This window comes from Meriones unguiculatus, chromosome 19 (genome assembly GCF_030254825.1).
Source record: "Meriones unguiculatus strain TT.TT164.6M chromosome 19, Bangor_MerUng_6.1, whole genome shotgun sequence".
NCBI lineage: Eukaryota > Metazoa > Chordata > Mammalia > Rodentia > Muridae > Meriones > Meriones unguiculatus.
This window is the reverse complement of record NC_083366.1, coordinates 45133185-45146778: the sequence shown is the minus strand read 5'-3', so window position 1 is coordinate 45146778 and position 13594 is coordinate 45133185. Positions and strand designations below refer to the sequence as shown.

At 39.3% G+C, this 13594-nt stretch overlaps 1 long non-coding RNA gene across 9 annotated transcripts in view; it reads left to right on the top strand.

The window, feature by feature from the left end:
* Positions 1 to 13594, top strand: part of LOC132649337 (uncharacterized) — a 414614-nt gene that overhangs the window by 385773 nt on the left and 15247 nt on the right. For 8 of the 9 annotated variants that reach the window (XR_009587762.1, XR_009587758.1, XR_009587759.1 and 5 more), the window contains one exon: positions 1191 to 2748. The exons of the other annotated variant lie outside the window; for it this stretch is intronic. This is a non-coding gene — a long non-coding RNA (uncharacterized LOC132649337). Of the gene's footprint in view, positions 1 to 1190; positions 2749 to 13594 lie in introns of those variants that run through there. 9 annotated transcript variants of the gene reach the window in all.

The window sequence follows — 13594 nt, the reverse complement described above, 5'->3', positions numbered from 1 at the left end:
TAACTACATAAACATATAGTACATGATTTTATAATAAAATATGAAACGAGTAAGAATAGCCGAGATCTTTAGTTTGATAAAGTGAAACTGAAAACCTTACAACTAGCATCTTAATAAGAAAATGTACATGTTCTTCTTGAAACTGATCCTGGCAAGGATGTCTACTCTCTGCTCCTCTAAATAGTATTTCTTAGATATCATAGCTAATGCAATAAGGAAAGTAAGGTAGGTAAAAGTACCGATTGGAAGGAGAACTGTAAAACTTTTTGTAGGCAATGCATTTTAAAGTGTAGACTCTCCTGAAGAGTTTATGAAACATAGGCTCCAATAAACTGAACAAGACTATAGGATATACTGTTGATATGTAAATGAAATGTAGTTTACATGCTAATATAAAGAAGTAGAAAAATGATAAATTTCCATGTGTAATGACATGGCAAAACAAAAATATCTAGAAATAGCTCTAACAAAACACATGAAAAAAGTTCCACATGAAATACTATAAAACATTGCTTTCAGTTATTAACATGGTCTTATTATATAGAAAGAGATGCTGCTCTTAGATTGAATTGTCAGTTATTTATAGATTCTTCTATAGTCAGGGTAATCCCAGCTGAAGCACCACCAGGTTTTTGTTTGTTTGTTTGTTTGTTCATTCTATGGATAACTTAGCTGTAAAATTCACAAGGCAATGTAGAAGGTGCTAGAATATCACCGCGTTCTTGAAAAGGAACAGAGTTGGGGGAATTATACTGTGTGACTTCCAGACTTCCGAGGAAGCTGTGAGAACCCAAACTGTGATTCTTGACCAGAGAGGAGAATGCAAAATAGGCCCTCAACTGTCAAGGGAGAATGGATAAAGCTTTAAGAAAAAGTTGTAAAATAATTGGAATGCCAGAATCTCTACCTTATCTATTCACAAAATTTAATTTGACATATGTTACAAACCTAAAAATAAAAGCTGACTTTATAAAGTTTTCAGAAAGAAACATAGGAGAAGATATTTGCAGTTGTGGAGATAATCAAAAGGTTGTTAACTCACAGAAAGCAAAACCCACAATACTGGTAAACTAGATATAATGATATTTGAAAACTTGAACTAATAAATACATTGCTAAGAAATCAGCCAACTATTATATTTGGTAATATTTAATGCCAATAATATGTTAACTGTTTCCATTGCTCACTAGTTGGTCAGATATTTCCCAGTGGAAGACACAGAAATGGCTGGTAAGCACATGAGAAAAGCGCCCAAAGCCATCAGTCATCAAGGATGCAAATGAAACCCACAGAAAAAGCTGTATTTAGAAAGACTAACCCAGAAAATATGGCGAAGCTGCAGGGTCCCTTACCTTTCTCCTGAGAGTGTATGTTCTCAAGACTACTGTGGATGAAACACCAGAACCTATCTCCCGACTGACAGTTTCACTTCATGTTACTTCCCAAAGAGAAATCAATGCCTATGGTGTGCATAGAAACTTGTTTGGGAATGCTCATTGCACTTGCACTTTGAGAATTTCGGAATAGAAATGGCCTTCAGTGTCCACGAAGATAAAAGTAAACAAACTCTGGGATCGTAAAAGGAATGTGAGTTAACCATTACACCAAAGCAAACTGTGAACTGTGATACTATAGATCAATCCCCGGAACATACTCCTTCTCTGTCTCTCTTCTTCTCTTTCCCTCTCTGGGAACAAGGTCTGTTACAGAACCTGGAACTCACCAAGTAAGATGGCTGCCTGGCTAGTAAGCTCTAGGCATCCATCCCTTCTGTGTCTGCCTCCCCAGTGCTGAGATTTCAAACGTGTGCTCCTGCACCCATTTTCCGTGCAGGTGCTGATGATCCAAACTCAAGGCCTCATGCTTGCATAGCAGATACTTTTATGGACTCGCCGTCTGCCCACTCCACGCATCAGGAATTTTACATGCAAAGCCAACCACATTCTTTCAATGAAAGCCTGAGCCTGTACATCATTTTCATCTCCCCCATTCAAGGAGAAATTGTGAGTTCAGTTGATGATGTGTGTGAGTCTTGTTGTAAGCCATCATGGGTTTCATGGGCAGAACAGTTTAGTGAGAATATGGAGTTTGGCTGTTTGCAGACTGGCCCTCTAGTCCATCAAAGTCATGACTTCACTGATCATGTGACTTTGTACTGCTCCTTTAACTTCCGGTTCCATCTTTGGATCTTGTCATCCTCTTTAGCATGAAGATTAATGTGAGGTAACTATCCAAGCTGGAGCACAGAAGATAATCCAACAGCACCCCTTTATCAATTTCTTTAGGAAAAGCTTAGCTTCAGGTGGACAGTGCTCCATGGATATGAAGCCAAGCCTTGTCACAAAGTTCTCTTCAATCTGCATAAAAGAGCAAACCTGCCAATCAGTTCATGTCAGAGACAGTCCCTGTTCCTATTACAATGGAACCCACTTGGATGGACTCGGGGAGAGGCATGCATGCAGAGGGTGGAGGAAGGGAGGGATTGGGACAGGAGGAGGGAGAGAACCACAGGGGGGGATACAAAGTGAATAAAGTGTAATTAATAAAGAAAAAAGAATACACTATTAAAACTGATTAATAACTTAAGTAAAGTATAAAATGACAAAAAAGAGCAAACCTGCAGTATTGTACCTGACTCTCTGAGCCCAAGTTTTCATTTAATGTGTTTTCCATGTTCAATCCACTTTCTTCAAATTTAATAATTCAAATTTTCTTCACAGTTGAATAAAATTCCATTTTGTAAGTGTACATTTTCATTATGCATTTGTCTCTTGATTGATATCTAGAATGAGTTCGTTCGTTTGCTATTGTGAGGGGACTGGTGGGTAGGTGTCTGGAAACTAGCAAATGGCTCTTGAGAGAACGTGAGAGTTAATCTTGTATGCCAGCTGCACTGGATCTAGAATCAACTAAGAGACTTGCCTCTAATGCATCTGTAAGAGTTTTTCTTGGAAAGATTAGCCAAGTGGGGAAAGCCTTTCCCTGGGGTAGGAGGCATCTTCTCCAGATACCCAGAGATCCAAGAGGAGACCTATTGCTTTATGTCTGCTCACCTTTACCCCCTGCCAGTGAGTGCTTCTATTTGCTGCCATCATGGCTACCATTACGTGCCACAGCTGACACTGTGCTCCATTGACTACTATGAGAACCCATTTTCTTTGTCATTCCATCATGAAGACCAGTATCTCTGTAAGACTCTTACAGGCTTTCAGAGACAGGTTGTGACGGCAATGTAGAAGAAAGAAAGTATTCGTGTGAGCATACACACACACACATACACACACACCTTAAGAGAATAAATATTTTTATTGAAAAAGTCTATTGTGTTGGAGAAATTAATGTTTTCCCATTCTTGCTTCCTGTGTCGACGGCTTGCATCATCTCTCCTTGAATATTCCAGCTCACTTATACAGTGTGGTTGGTCTTTGTAGGTAAGTACCTTCAAGATTTTCCTCCTAACTTCATCTGTAATTGATTATTGGTAATTTTAGTACTATTTTTTCGCTGTCCACTGAGTTTAATTTGTTCATTCTTTTCACTTTTTATGATAGGATCTTAGGTCATTGATTATTAAGGTATGGATGTAAAATGGCTTCCATTTTACCAAATGGCCAAAATGGCCATTGACCAAATGGCTCAGGGACATTTGGTCCCCAGTGGGTGGTGTTATTTGATCGAGGCTGTGAACTTTCAGGGGGTGGAGTCTAGCTACTCTGCATGCCTATACTAGAAATCCTGCTAGGGAGTCAATATATGTGTTATAAAGAAGTTATGAGAAAGCTAAATAGTAATTTCATCAACAGCTTCCCATTGCTGCTGCTTGTCCTTTGTTCCTGAAGGTGTGTGGTTGCTTCAGGTCTTGTGATCTTTCAGGGCGAGGGATCTACACTAGCAGATACAGACTGAGTTTCTGGCATGAGTTCTCTCACTTTTTCTTTACCCCAGAGCTCTAGTATTTTACCTGCATTCCTAAAGGTATTTTACTAGGGCTAGAATTCTGTATGGATGGTTTTCTACTTTCGTCCCCTAAACCCTGAAGTCTCCGTTCAAACCCTTGGATATTATGACCCACTGCTTTGTGTGCAATGGGTCACGTACTTCTTCTTATGAGTTTTTCCCCAGTGTCTGGCTTTTAGCAGCCTAACTGGATAAAATTGGAGACAAGTACTCCAAAGCTGTAGAATGCTGAACTTCTTAAACCTGCACATTTATTCTTGGCTGAATTTGGAAACCTGTTAGGCATTATTGGAAATTTTTTTTTTTCTCTCTCAAGCCCTCAATTTTTTCTCATAGTCTGGTTACATGCTTAAGGCCTTTGGAAATTGCTCTGAGGTCTGTGAGTGTTGGTTAATGTCTTTGCTTTTCACCTTGACCATTTTTCTTCAGCTCAGATGATTTCTAGAAACATAATTGTAAATTTTCTTCATTATGTTCATATTGCTGTTGATTTACCTGAGTTTTGCATGTCTGCCATTGTATTTTGATTCCCAGAAATTTCACATAGCTTTAGTTCTAGTGAATGTTTGTATAGAGCTTATAAGGAGATTTACACAATACTGCTCTAGAGAAAGGTCCTGTTTTTTTCTTTTTAATATAACTTTGTCTATCTATCTATCTATCTATCTATCTATCCATCCATCCGCTTTACTTCCCAATCGTAGACTCACCCTTCTCTCTTTCTGGTCTCACTCTCTTTTCCTCTTCCCTCTATCTACCCTTTCCTACCCCTCAGAAAAGGGGAGCTCCTCCTACTAACCCACCTCAGCGCATCCAGTTACATCAGGACAGAGCACACCCTCTTTCATGGTGGCCTGGCGAAGCAATCCTGCCATGGGAAAGTGATCAAAAAGTAGGCAACAGAGTCCATGTCAGAGACAGCCCCAACTCCTCTTTCTAGGGTTACCCTCATGAAGACCAAGCTGCCTATCGGGTACTTCTGTGTAGGGGGCCTAGGTCCAGTCTATGCATGGTCCATGGTTGTTGCTTTAGTCTTCACAAGCTTTTCTGGGCCAAGGTTAGTTGGCTCTGTTGGTCTTTTTGTGGAACTCCTGTCCCATTGAGTTCCTTCTATCCTTCCCCCACTCTTCCATAAGTCTCCCATCCATGCTTTATCCATGTTTGGCTGTGAGTCTCAGCATCTGTTTTGATAGGTTGCTGGGTGGAACCTCTCAGAGGACAATTATGTTAGGCTTCTGCTTGCAAGCATAGCAGAGGGTTGTTAATAGTGTCAGGGGTTGGCTCTCTCCCATGGGGTGGATCTCAGGTTGGGCCAAGCATTGGTTGTGCCTTCCCTCCATCTCTGCTGTGTCTTTCTCTCTGCGCATCCTGTAGGCGGGGTGAATTTTGGATCAAAGTTTTTGTGTGTGGGTTGCTGTTCTTCTTCCTCCACTAGGAGTCCTGTCTAGTTAGAGGGTGGCCTCTTCAGTCTCCATGATCCCTGCAACCAGGTGTCTGAGGAGATGAGGGAGGGGACTACTATCTGACTATAAAGTAAATAAATTATAAAAAATAAAAATTTGAAAAATTGAAAAAATAAAATTTTTTAAATATCAACAACAACAAAAGAAATATATGTATGGTGTTACAGCATTTGAGGTCACTGCTGGACAATGCCATAGATGACTTTCTTGTCCTGAGGTCTGCACATCACCTTCTGATGTTATGAAAACACCAGAAACCTTTCCTTTAGAGCTTTCAGTTTGAATGTTCATGAGACATGAAATGCAGGAGGCTTACTCTACCACAATTGAGCTGTAGTCATATTATAAACATTTTTCCTACAGGTCAAGGTCTACAACTTGTTTTCCAAAATTAACAAGGTCATTTTGACAGAGGAATTTTCCCTGTGTGCCCAGATTATATGGGAATGGCAAAAGTTATTGTAAATCACATCTATTTTACACACTCATCACATGTATAGTTAAAAACAGTGTCTGTGGTGCTGTTTTACTTTAGAATTCACATTCTGCCTACACACCTCACTTAACTATTTCAAAGGCTTGGGATATGCTGCTACATCACCCTGCCCTTTGGGATCTGTTTGTTTTTGCAGTTCCGGGTCTTGAACTCAGGACTTTACTAATGCGAGGCAAACTCTCTTGCTCATTCTACTTGGTCTACAACTCTGGCCCTCCACATAATAACAAAAAGGAAAACTGATTCTACAAGAACTACCAGGAACCATCAGAGTCAACCTGGTCATTGATGAAACTACTATTTCTGCAGTGGTTAGCTAGTCCTCAGGGGTTGTTTGTGGTGATTTAAATATGGTTTAGCTGAAAAAAAAAAAAAACTAACTTAAAAACTAAGTTTCGTGACAATATCACCTTTTCCTAAGTCCATGCTTAGGAAAAGGTAACTCTGATAACTTCCTTATATGCAGTTGGGTTTATGTAAGGGTAAGATAGAAAGCTTAAAGATAAATTACTATGTCTGAATGACAGAAGTCTTGAAAGTGGTATAGTCCTTCCCTTCCTTCACAATAACCAGGGGCTGGTGTTAACTTCGCCTTTCTGCATTGGGGGAGTGGTGGTGACCCGTGATTCTCAAGGAAATGAAGACTGGGGGGCAGCACGGCCATTCTGTGTAACAATGAAGTTAAATTGTTCTTTAAGAAATGAAGGATGTATGCTGTGAGATAAAGCCTAAGATTGAGAATTCCCATAGACTCTAGATACCCTCTGACCCTGAGCTAGATTAAGTTGCTTAAATATGGCTCAGATAAGGAGCACATTGCAACTCTGATGAAAGAATTGCCTCATGGGTACTTTCCAAACACTGATTATTTTTGTTTGACCCTTGAAATTATGGGTACAAAAATAGCAATTTTCTGAAATCATTTGTAAAATGTTGTGCTGTTTTGTTAGGCATTTTGTTACACAGTTATGAGTTAAAAAGAAAACTGATCAATTCTATCACAGCACTCATTGTGTTAGCTTTCTGAGATGAACATATAATTTGCGCTCAGAGAAATGCACAGATCTTACAATTTAATGGCTTTCTCAGACATATATATTTTTCATATCTGTGGCCCAGTTCAAGATGTAAAACAATTTCCATTGTCCTTGAAAGGCCTCCTTCATCCTTTTCCTTTCACTGACCTTCATCTCCCAGAGCTAACTATGTTCTGATAGGCAAATCAAGTAGCCTGTTCTCAAATTTCATATGTACAGAATCTCTCTGAGTGTTCTTGTTGTATCTTTGGGACCCATCAATATATAATAGACGTTTTTTGTTCCATCGCTGGGGAGTGCTCTGCTGAGTCAATAGGGCTTGGAATCATCATATACTATTTTCTCACTGAGCATTTCCTTTTGAGGTTATTATGAAGAAAAACACTTAGAACTGTTGTACCTCTATTTTTCTTTTCTTTTGTGGAGATATTTCTTTTCTTTTCTATTTTTGAGACAGTTTTTCTGTGTAGCCTGGCTGTCCTTGAACTGAGAGATCCACCTGCTTTTGCCTCTCAGGTGCTGGGATTAAAGGTATGTGCCACGATACCCAGATCTTATTTTTCATATTGGGTAAATTAATTATAAATTACATTACTAACTCGTCAATTCTATTTTTGTTTCATGCCAACCTTTGAAGATATCTTGCTTTTCAAAAAGTGTTCTGGGGCTGGAGAGCCAACTAAATGGATCTCTGTACTTTATTGGCAGGCCAGCTTAGTTGAATTACTGAGCAGCAGGCCCTGTGTGAGACCCCTTATCAGGAAATATGATGGGGAGTGATTGATTGAGGAAGCCATCCAACACTGACTTCCTGCTTACCCATGTACTTGTACACATGTTCATGTACACCAGCATGAACACAAACATACTACATAGAAGTGTTTCAACATATAAAAGTTACCACAACTAATTGTATTATTATTGTGTATGTGTATGTATGCCATGAATATGCAGGGTCCATGGAGGACCAAAAAGGATTGGCATTCGTGGAGCTGGAGTTACAGGCTGTTGTGAGCTACCCACTGTGGATTCTGGGAACCTAACCCAGGTCCTCTGCATGAAAAGCAAGTTCTTTTTACTTTTGTGACAGCTCTCTAGCCCCAAATTCTAATGTTTTTGAGATATTACTTGTTCTTCTTCTAAATGCAGAATAATCCATACTTCGTTGTCCCACATAAACTGTAAAAAAAATTGAACTTTAAATGTATTAACAAGAAAATTAAAATTAATACATACCTCAAATGCAAATTTTGTGCCCCCCCCCCTTTTTTATGGACAGTGGGAGGGCAACCATTTCAACTGCAGGCCCAGTCCCCGGTTCCCAGATCCTTTCTTCTCCTGACTGTTCATAAGTGTTTGACATGGCCATTCTCCCATGAACTGAAGCTCCTTAAAGACAAAGCCCAGTGATTTCTTCCTCTTCCTTCCCCAGCATCCAGCATGCTGCCTGGCCTGGTGGATACAGAGTGTATGTTGAATGCACTAAGTTATCTGCCTTTTGTCTTGGTATGGATTTGCCTTGTAAAAGGCTTTTTGTTGTTGTTTGTTTTTTCTTTGCTATGGGAACAAAACACATGCTTTGCTTTAGCTAAAAAGTTTGCAGTTCCCTTTATGTCATAAGGCTTTTGTTTAATACATGAGCCGACTTATCCCGATTTCCTGTTTATATAGAACTGGATCATGATGAAAATGTACACTACCAGAAACTTACAAAGGATTTCTGTTTTATTCGTTTAATAACATTGTTAAAATTCACTGACGTGTCACTGAGAAAAACAACTGCAAGTGAAGATAATATCCACATGCTCACACACTCGCTCTTCACTTGTCTTCTGTGGGTAGACGGTGCGTGGAGCACACATATCATTTATTTTTATGGGTGGCAAAAGAGACGATATCTGCTTTATACAATTAAAAGGCCTTGAAATTGTGTATAATTTTCATTACTCCTGGGATTTCTCTGTTGAACTAAAGGTCATTATTCTAATCATCTCAGACTGTCTTTTTTTCCCCCCTAATAGATCTTTGCAAAGCCCATCTGTCTGCAGCTCGTGGTATAACCTTTCTTGATAGGGGCAGGATGGCAGATGGACAGCAGATGGGAGTTTTGCCTTGTTTTGTGGTTCAGAGCTTGGCCCGGGCATGAGCTGTCAGGGACTGTCAGTTTGTCCTCTCAGCTTGTGGGCTTCATCACTGCATTTGGCATTTAAACTGCCAGTCTGAATTAACACAGAGCCAGGCCAGCTACTGGTCATGGTGAGTAGTTAATGGTGATGACTATCCATTTATGTGGAGGCACCTAGTGAGTCTATCAAAATAACTTGGTGGGAAATGTTCTTGCCACTTCATTGTGTGCTAGATCTTTGGGACCCTGGAGTCAGCTCTTTGCCAACATCATAGCTGCTAACTGGGGATAGCACAGTCAGATGGGTGCCCTCCTTTTTCTCAAGTGTAACTCATTTCCTTCAGAGTTTTGTATGAAAAATCACATAGGAAAGCAAAATAGATGTGTGGACAGACAGTGGCGTGTGTTCTTATTTAAGTTTTTGGACATTTTTATATTCTGGAATTATCACATGCATTGTGCAAGTAAATGGACTATTGATAACGTCCTGGCTGCAACAAATGGAATTGCTGTGTGACCACAGTATTAAAGGGCAGTTCATGGGGTTATTAGTGTTTCTTGAAGGGGAAACACTACCTGTCAAAAATATTATTTTGCTTTTACTGTACAGCTCTTTAAAATTTATTTATTTTATGTGTGTGCTTCAATTTTCTGCTTGGCAGGTGACACTTCATTTTAGATAGAATCCAGATTGGAGTAAACAGATGAGTCTGGGTGATTCCCTGTAATGGAGGGTAAGCACTGGCAGTGACCGTGAAGAGAAGGCAGTCAGGGGTCAGATTTGATGCTGAGATTTTGTTGGTTTTGTTTGTTCGTTTGCCTTCACTTTGAATTTTGGTGATATTTATTACTCAGTGGTGCTCAGTCTCAATTTTGACTAAGAACTAAGGAGAGTTTATGTTAAGCAAGATGTAACTACAAATGTCTAAACAAATATCCAAAAAAGATTTAATCACTGTAATGCTACTGCCACCACTGACTTACCATGCCTTTGAATTAAATTGAAATACTGTATTCTGGTATTCAATAATATTTACTCTCCTTCAACGTGCAGATTTCCTAAGTTCTAAGGGCCAGGTTGCTTTTTAAAATGCTTGATTAATCACAGTGCTACAAATGACATGAGTAGCACTGGGTTATTGTATGCAAAGTAATTATATATAGTAACATATAATTATATATTTTATATCATTATATATATATATATACACACACTTTAGAGACTCTTAAATTCTAGATGATAACAGAGTCTTAGAAGATATTTCGCCTAAACTCTGAGTAATTCTTAAACCATCTAATGGATTTCCACCTCTTCTACACTTCATTAGACCATTCTTTAAATCTTTGTTTCAATTTTCTTCCATAAGGTAAAAGATTTAAACTTTTAATTGTGCTTGTATCCATGGGTGTAATAATGTGTGCACATTTGTCTTACTTTATTTGTAAGTGTTCACTTGTTTACTTCTTAGAAATGCCCCCCTTACCCACATTTTTTTTTCAATCTTTTTCCTAAACCTGTGGCTTCCTTGAAACCAACTCCTCTATTCTTTCTTTTAAGGGAATCTTAGAAAAGGCGAAGGAACTTGTTAATGGTGTGTGAGAGCTGCCCTACGGGTCTGTGCCCCAGACCTAGTATCTGCCAATGCATGTGGGTCCTGCTAACATGATTTCAACATCAGGTGTGGCCAGGATCTGCTCAGGTATAACCTGTGAGAGCTTGAACAGAGGCTGCTTGAAGCTGTCTCCCCCTGACTGCTGCTGGACCTAGCAAGCTAACTTCTGTTAGCCATGGGGTGAAGGGATGTGATGAATTTGAGGTATATAGCAGCACCGGTGACCTCGCAGTAAGAGAGGAGCTCTGCTTTGCCCCACGCTGGCTTCTTTGCCCAATCTTGTTCTTCCCTTTGGACAATACTCTTCAAAGAAAGATTAAATGCTGTGGGCTCTTCTACAGAAAATATAAATGATCTTCCATCGAACATTGTCTATAAACAGCTAATGTTTTGAGTTTAATCATCCTCGGGATTATAGCCTGCTTATGGATTACAAAGCACTTTATCCATGTTTTAGCTCTTAGGGTTTTAAAAACTCCTCATTAGGAAAGTGGTGAAGAAATCCAAGTCGCTGAGGTAAATCAATCATAGCTCAGTACACAGGGATTCCCATCACCTTTATTCGTACTAGACACACAAAGGCAAACTGAGAAACTGGGTGGCTTCAAGAAGCTTACATTCTTTAAAACATGGCTATTGATTTATTCATTATCTATTCTTTTATTTAGTGGTGGTTGTGGCTGTAGTAGTGAGGCCCGTGTGTGTGTGTGTGTGTGTGTTGTGTGTGTGTGTAGTGTGTGTGTGTGTACTCTCACATGCTTGGAGGCCAGAGGTTAAGTCTATGGAATCACCGGCCACTTTGTGGGATCTGGGAATGGAACTCAGAGCTTCAGGTCCACATGGCCTCTGCTCTCTGTGCCATCTCACCAGCTCTAAAAACTTATGTTCTAACAGACAGTGCAGGCGATGAATGAATATAGTAAAACATCAAACTGGAATGAGTCCTCTAACAACTAACTAGAGTAGAATCTTGTCAACAGCAAGGTAAGATTCTCTTATTATGTAGGGTGATCTTATAGGCATGCATGTGAATGTTTTCACATTTAGCTTTATTCTTGCATATAAACATGTATATGGGTGTATTTACATGTGGATGTACATGCAGAGATCAGAGGTCAAGATTGTCTGTCTTCCTTAATTGCGCTCCACTGTACTTTTTGAGGCAAGGTTTTCTGTTGATCCTGGAGCTCACTGGTTAGACTAGAACAGCCTGGCTAGCAACTTAAAGGATCCTGTCTCTGCCTTCCTAGCACTGAGATTCTGGGTGAAACACTGCACCCAGCTCTCATGTGGGGGCTATGGATCCAAACTAAAATCCTCGTTTTTGAGTACTAAACACTTTTCAGACTGAACCATCTTCCCAACCTCATATTTAGCTTTTTCTTGATCCTAATTTACAGATTTACAGGTCAAAATTGAACATTTTACCACCTGCACCTCCCTCTATAGGTAGAACATTCTCTTACCAAAGAAAAACATTGCAGTCCTGCCATTCTTGCATTCCCAGGGACAACACTGTTCCCATTCTTTCAGGAAGACTAGAAAAAAGGATTTTTTTTTCAGTAGTGTTGTTTGATTACAGTGATTTTACCTTTTCTTTAGGTTATATAAACTGCAGTTTGCTTGTGCATTTTCCTATGGTGGACTCGAACACTGTTTAGGATTTGCTCATTATAAATAAAGCTATTAGGAACAGATCTGCCCCAGAAATTTGTTTTTTAAAATACCACATTGGTTTTTGAAAAAGTGCCTGACCATCTGCAGCTCTGACTGGCCTGAGATTCATTGTATAGACTGGCCTGTTTCTGAACCTGCATCCACCTGTCTCTACCTCCTCGGTGTCAGAATCACGGCCTGTGTTGTCTGTCTACGAGACTATAAATATAAACATATAAGGTATAAATCCCAGAGAGCATTTAAAAGGAACTTCCATCCCAGTTTCCAGTTCTGTTCTTCTCATCCACCTCCGCAGAAGTCCCGCTTTGTTTGACTGTTGGTGTCAGCACTTCATTAAGTTTAGGCCATTTGCTTGGGCGCCTAACAGAGTGTCCCCCTGTCCTGTACTGACTCATGATGACAAACCCTGTCATATGCTACTGACCATTCATTTTGATTCCTTTGAGAGGCGCCCACACAATTTTTTTTTTTAAATTGAGTCATTTGTTTATTATGGAGTTACAGGAGCTGAATAGAAGCCCCACATCAGATATATGTCTTCCAAATATTTTCTCTTCACTGACATGCTTTTTCTAATCATGACTGAAAAAATCACAAGTCTTAATTTTAAAGTTTTTTTTTTACCACTCTACTTTTATTGTCAATGATTTTTTTCATTTTTTTTTCACATGACAATGATAGTTTTTCAGTGTTTTCTCTAGAAGATTTGCATTCTTATTTTTATGTTTGGGTCAATAATCTTGGATACATTTCTATACACACATAATGGCTTATTGTCCCCTCATCTAATTAGATAAGCATTCCAGCATCTCAAGTTGAGGAGATATTCTTTCATCAACCGAAGTTCTTTGAGATATTGGTGAAAAGGTTAGGTTTTTTTTGTTTGTTTGTTTTTGTTTTGTTGTGTTTTCTTATTTGGTTGTTTTTATGTAGAAAGCTGGGAAAAAAATCAATGTTTATTCTGACAAGAATAATATGTGTTTCCAGGGGAACTGGAGAGATGGTCCATTGGGTCAGAACACTGTCTGCTTTTGCAGAATACCTGGGTTGGGTTCCCAGAAGCCAAAGGGCAGTGTGGAACTCCAGTTTCAGGGGATTCAATGCTTTCTTCTGGCCTCCAAGTTCACTGTTTTACATCTTATACACACAAATACAAACAGACAAAACACTCAGACATATATAAAAGGTTTTTAATGTTTTAAAAAGATGATATGGCAGAAACTTTA